The sequence below is a fragment of the Choloepus didactylus genome, chromosome 11, assembly GCF_015220235.1.
Source record: "Choloepus didactylus isolate mChoDid1 chromosome 11, mChoDid1.pri, whole genome shotgun sequence".
Lineage (NCBI taxonomy): Eukaryota > Metazoa > Chordata > Mammalia > Pilosa > Megalonychidae > Choloepus > Choloepus didactylus.
In genome coordinates, this window is record NC_051317.1 from 9489436 (window position 1) to 9496360 (window position 6925).

At 36.0% G+C, this 6925-nt stretch overlaps 1 pseudogene; it reads left to right on the forward strand.

Annotated features, from left to right (window-relative positions):
• Positions 1-396: 396 nt before the first annotated feature.
• On the forward strand, positions 397-827 carry LOC119506454 (annotated as a pseudogene).
• Positions 828-6925: the final 6098 nt, after the last annotated feature.

Below are 6925 nucleotides of genomic sequence, written 5' to 3' on the forward strand. Positions count from 1 at the left end.
AATACACAGCATGAACAAAATACTTAATTCTATTCACTTTGAAACCTAGAGGACATTTATGAAAATTTTATGGTAAAAAAATTTGATCAAAAGCCAAAATGGCTTCCCCAAGGAAGCCCCAACAGCGCAGCCAATAAGGGTTAGGGAACAATCTTCTGCAGGAAATAGGGAGGGTGTCCCCAGAAGAGTCACTATCAGGACAACTGCTTGTGGAACCACCCAGGATTTTATATTTTTTCAAATTAAAATTATAAAACAAGATATATTCAAAGAGGTCTACTTTCAACTCTCTGCCATCCAAGGTCTATTTCTTCCCTTCTCCATAGAAAGGTTCCAAAACCCTTGCCAAAAATTTTGAGTTGTATTTGGAAAAATACTGGCCAGAAGGAAAAAAAAATGATAAAAGTATTCCTGATGGTGAATAAACAAGGAGAGATCCAACTTTATAAGTACTATGAATATATGGAGATTAGTAAGCAGGCACTTCTGGAAACAGAAGTCATGAACAGCTGTCTCCCTCGATCCAATGAACAATGCTCTTTCGTTGAATACCAGGATTTTAAGCTGATACATTGTCAGTACGCAGCTGTCTTCATTGTGGTTGGCGTTAATGACACTGAGAACGAGATGGCTATTTATGAATTCATCCATAACTTTGTGGAAGTTTTAGACGAGTACTTCAGCTGAGTGAGTGTCTTGGATATGTTTAATTTGGATAAAGTACACATCATTTTGGATGGATGGTGTTAAATGGCTGCACTGTGGAAACTAACTGGGCAAGATTTCTTGCCCCTCTACTAATTTTTGGTAAGATGTCAGAAAGCTGAATAATGGACGGCCCGGCCAGACGACACTGATCTACAGAAATGCAAATGCGCATGAAATACCTCTCAACATCTGTAGCCCAAAAGAATCTGGTAGACCACCTATTGCAAAATGGGGTATCCTTCTAAAGACATTATAAATAGGCGTTTTCCACGTTTCATAAATGGAAAACAAAACTATTTTAAAATACGATGTATAAGGAAAATTTTTATCTAAACTTAGTGACGTTTTATTGTCTAACTGTAGGCATTTTTTTTTTTTTTTCCCACTTCAAAATTTGGGAAAAAGGTTTTGGTCTGTGCTTTCTTTCAACTATTAAATTTTTCTTTATTCTGTTAACATGTGGAAACACATAATTTTCCATTTTAGCCATTTTTAAGTATACAATTCAGTGGCATTGCTTATACAGAGTGTTGTGCTACCATCACCACCTTCCATTACTAAAACTTTTTCATCACCCCAAGCAGAAACTCTTTATCCATTAAACAGTAATTCTCCATTCCCCTTACCCCCAGCCCCTGGTAATGTATCTCTAACATACTTTTTGCTCTATGAAGTTTCATTCTAGATATTTCATATAAATGGACTCATATAGTATTTGTTCTTTTATGTTTGGCTTATTTCACTCGCATAATGTTTTCAAGTTTCCTCCATGATGTTGTATTTACAAGAACTTCTCTCCTTTTTATAGCTGTTTTTCTAGCTGTTGGATAGACCACATCTTATTGGTATCCATTCAGCTGTCAATGGACAAATGTATTGTTTCTACCTTTTGGCTATTGTGAACAGTACTGCTATAAACATTGGGGTACAAATGAAAAAAAAATGCTGCAAATTAAAATTTAAGTTTAAAATTCAAGATCAAAAGAATAATTTCATTTCCCTCAGTGCTATTAAGGATCAGCTTTTTGAATAGAGAGAGACAGTGTTCAATGTCATGTCCTTTCCCTCTGGAGAGCCAGATTAGAGTGAATCAGAAATTTGTAGAGAAAATGTATCTTTTTTCATGTATTTATTCAAGTGGGAAATTTTTTTATTACTTTTTAATATATAATGTAACTGTAGTCTCAGAGTAGAGAATACAAATCAAATATGAGGGTGGCAAATTTTGGAGAAGCAAGTGTGGTGTGGGAAAAGGCAAAGTTTATATCAATGATAATCTTAGAACTCTGAAAAAGTAATCATTGTTTAATGACAACAAACACTGCTAATGTGAGCAAGTACAGAAACACACATTTTCACCTCTACTGTCCACTACTTGTGATTTATAATAGGCATTACCAAATGACCCAGCAATCCCTCTTCTTGGTATATACTGAAAAGAATTGAAAGGAGGGCCTTGAAGAGATATTTGTACACCAATGTTCATAGCAGTATTATTCACAATAGCCAAAAGGTAGAAGCAATCCAAGTGTTCCATTAACAGATGAATGGATAAACAAAATGAAATATTATTCAGGCATAAAAGGAATGAAGTTCTGATACATGCTACAACATGGGTGAACCTTGAAGACATCATGTTGAGTGAAATAAACCAGACACAGTAAGACAAATATTCTATGATCTCTCATATGAATTATCTGGAATAAGCAAATTTCAGAGAGACAGGAGATAACAGGTTACTAAGGGCCAGGGGAGGTGAGTAGTAGGGGGAGTTATTGCTCAGTGAGTGCAGAGTTTCTGTTTGAGGTGATGAAAAACAGTAATGAATGTTGGTGATGGCAGGACGATAGTATTAATGTGATCAATGCTGAAAGTGGTAAAATGGGAAATGTTCTGGGTGTCATATTTTAGGAAAGAATGTAGCTGGTACAAAGGAAAGGGGCCCAGATAGTAGAGGGTTAAGAAATTATGGCCTAGAAGAAGTTGTTGAAAGAATTTAAGACATTTAGCCTTAAGAGAAAAACTAAAAGATTAAGAAACTTGGGTTGCAAACTCAAAAGCTTCAAGACTGGAGTAGACCAGATGGGCGGTTCTATCAAAAGAGATAAATTGTTGCCATGTGGGAATACCATCATGTAGGCACAGTGTTGCTGGATCTTCAGTTCTTATAAGAGACAGAAAGCAAGGTTTTCATGTGACATCTTATTTTTAAATGTCAGTCTCTCTCTCTTTTTTTTTTTTTTTTTTTGCTAAATCACTTGATCTACCAAAGCGTATCTGCAGATCTTGTCTGGCTATTGTGTTGTCTACTGGTTTATGCCAGGAGTCAGCAAACTATGGCCTAAATCATGCCTGCCACCTATTTTTGTATGGCCTGACAGCAAAGGATCATTTTTACATTTTATTAGTGGATGGAAAAAATCAAAAGAAGATTAAAATTTAAAATTCAGTGTAGAACATGCCCACACTTACTAATTTGCATGTTTTCTTTGGCTGTTTTGATGATGCAAGGTGAGTTAAGTAGTTTCAACCAAGGCCATATGTGACATTCTTACCAGGCTCAGCTTACTACAAATTGCAGTGACATAGTTGTAAGTTGACAAGATTTCAAAATGTATATAATTTCACTACAATATTTTATTTATTTATTTATTATCAGAGCATATCCATCATTTCAGAACAAGAAAAGAAACTGGACTTTAAGTGTGTGGTGGACTGAATACCCCAAAGCTGTCCACATCCCAATCCCTGAAACCTGTGAATATGTTACTTTATTTGGCAAAAGAGTCTTTGCAGATGTGCTTAAGTTACGGATCTTGAGATGTGGAGATGATCCTGGATTATCCTTGTGGCTCTAATGTAATCACAAGGGTCCTTACAAGAGGGACACTGGAAGGTCAGATGGAGAGAGAAGGCAATGTGGTGAGAGAAGCAGAGATTGGAATGATGCACCTAATGGCCAAGAAATTCCAGCAGTCTCTAGAAGCTGGAAGAGGCAAGGAAGAGATAAACCCCTGGAGCCTCCAGAAGGAACTGCCGTGCTAACACGTTGATTTTAGGTGACTATTAGCCTCTTGTTAAGAAAGTTATGTGAAGAGTTGAGGACATTTGTAAAAACATTAATTGCCAATTAAAAAAAAACAACACAAATGCAACTTTGAGTGCATTTTGTTGGGTACTGGTGAGTTGACAGATGCTACCAGTCTGCTCACTTGTTATTTTAAGTTGTCAATGCAGAGTTTGAAGTGCTTCAAGTATTAGCCTCTATGAATAGTCTCTGTGGAACATTTACAGGTTAGAATATTTTCAAATAATTTAAGAGAACACTAATTCAGTACAACCTGAAGTGGAATCTACTAAGATGTGTTAAAACTAAAAATGGTAAAAATATATGTGGTGCAGGAATAGGTTTAGTTAGACAAATTTATGATGCTTATGAAAATGTAGGATGTATATATTCTATGGTTATTCATTAAAATATTCATCAGCAGGTACTTTGCAGAAAACATTGAATCAATCATTAGTTATTGAACTGGTAGCATCAATGGTGAACTTCATTCTTTTTTCATATTTTTTATTGTAGAATATTTTTTATTGTAGAATATATATCTATGTTTCATATATACATAGAAGTGATAACTCTTCAAGTGCAATTCAACAAGAAGTTAGAGAGCAACTTTCAAAGATTTTCATAGGTCACACTTCCATAGTTTCAGTCACTTCCCCATCGTGAAATACAACATATATACAAAAAAGCAGTATTTTTCAAAGTATAATTTAACAAGTAGTTATACAGGAAATTTCCAAAGTTGTTATGAGTTATAGTACCATAGTTTCAGTTATTTCCTTATTGTGAAATATAACATGTATACAAAAGATGATAGCTTTCAAAATATAATTTAACAAATAGCTATAGAAAAAATTTCAGAGGATGCTGTGGGTTACAGTTCTACCATTTCAATTCTTTTATTCTAGCTATTCTAATACCCTAGCAACTAAGAAAAAGAAAATTATATAAAGGTTCAGTATTCATGATCCATTGTTAAATCCCATCTTGTCTGTTGCTACCCCTTCCTCTAGTTTAATCACTTTCCTTATCTTCATGGATGTCCAGGTAGTGACCACCCTAACTTGTTCATGTTGAAAAGGGGTGTTGATATTTTGGGAAAAAGGGACACATCTGGGTGATGTTCTTGAAGAGCCTATTACCTCTGGGTTCTGAGACTTAGCTGGCATAGGTGTTATCTGAAGGATTTAAGATTCTGAAGAATAAACTTAGTGAGTGAAACTTTCATAGAGTCTCAAATAGTGATCTGGGTATTCTTAAAGGTTTTTGGGACTACTGCTGACTTGGGCTTATCAGACTGTGGTTTTGGCCTATCTAGGTGAAGCTTGCATAGGAGTTCCCTCCAGGACAGCCTCTCCACTCTATTTGTGTTCTCTTAGCCACTAAGACCTTATTTTGTTGTCTTTCTTTTCCCCCTTTTGGTCAAACAGCATTGTCAATCCCTCGGTGGCAGGGTCAGGATCATTCCCGGAATCCATGTCCCACATTGTCAGGAAGTCTTATTCATCTGGGGGGTCCTTATCCACGTTGGGGTGATGGGGTGGATGATGAATTTATTTGCAGAATTAGGCTTAGAGAGAAAAAGTTCGCCTATGAGCACCAAAAGAGGTTCTCTGGAGGTGACTCCTAGACATTCACCCTTTTGAAGTAATCATGACTTTTCCTGAATTTTTTTTTTGTCAGAAACAGAAGCTGAATATCCTATTTGCCCTATCACACAGAAGTCTGATGACTTAACAATGATAAACTTTTATTTTGATCATTTGAGTTCAGCACTGAGACCGAAATTTTTTTGAATGAGAACTATTTGCAACCATAATTAAGAAACACTGTATGTTTTTGAAGTTAGCATTTGCTGTAGGCTTGATAAAGTTTCTTAGTGAATTAAACCTAAAATTACAAGCCAAAACCATGCTGATATGTGAAATTATGCTGCAGTACATTCATTTGGAAAACAACTAACATTGATTGAATCACAAGTAATGTTCAACTGCTTTTTACAATTCCTATACTGTTAAAATAAGAAGTGAGATTTCCAATCCCACATAAATGTGCAGCAAATATAATATCCAAGCTCAAACTACAGTCTTGGCAGCATTTTTTGGACCTCAGTATAACTGTTTTAACCATACAGTAGAGGGGCTTCCACCTAATCTTCCATTGTAAACACATGTTAAAAGGCAGATATCAAGAGAAGAATCTAAGAGACTTTATAAATGCCTTTCAAATGATGCATATCCTCAATTAAAATCAAATGTTTATGAATTGTATTAGCACTTGCCAATGCCTACCTGTGTAAAGACATTTTCAAAGATGAAATTCATAAAATCTCATTACAGATCTGCATTAACATAACCTCTGCAATTGATTTTGCTGATAGGGAAATCTAACTTCTCACACAATTTAAGTGAAATCTTATCTGCCAAAGAGCACAGAATCCCTTCTCATTAGTAGACTTCTATTACAAAAAATACTCAATTATTATTATATTTTTAATCTTTTAAATAAAAATTATTGGGGTATTTTTCCTGTTGTTATATAACTACTTACATAATGCCCTCAAATTTGCCTCTTGGTTTGCAAAGCCTAAACTATTTATTATCTGGCTCTTTACAGAAAATCTGGTTGACACTTGCTCTAGTTGTTTTTTTTCAAAGGCCTGAATTAAACTGCATATATCTATCCCAATTTGTGTGGACTGAGAGTATGTGCAGGAGTGAGGGGAGCTCTCCAAGTACAAATTCAGGATCTTTCTGGAAGCAGAAAATCTTGCAGTAGGTAAACAGAGATGAACATTACACCCATGCTATTCTTGAAGTTATTTGCCTTCCAGAGAAGCCCTGTCTAGAATCACCATCAGCCCTCTATACTCATAACTGGCCAAATCCAAGTAGTAGAGACCAATGATGCATTTGAAACTTCAAATCAAAGGAAGTTAAGGTAAAGTGCACCACCACTCTAAACACCAAGGTATTTGAAACATCCCTGCCTCCCTGCCCGTACCTCCTTGGGCATTACCGCTATCCTGCCCAACTGCCCTGACTTACAAATCCCTGTGGATTCTCTCTGGCATCCAGAGCCTGCTCTCTCCAGGCCCCTGGCAGGCTGGAAAGGCCTGAGAATTAGCTCTCCTGGGAGTCACCCTCAGCA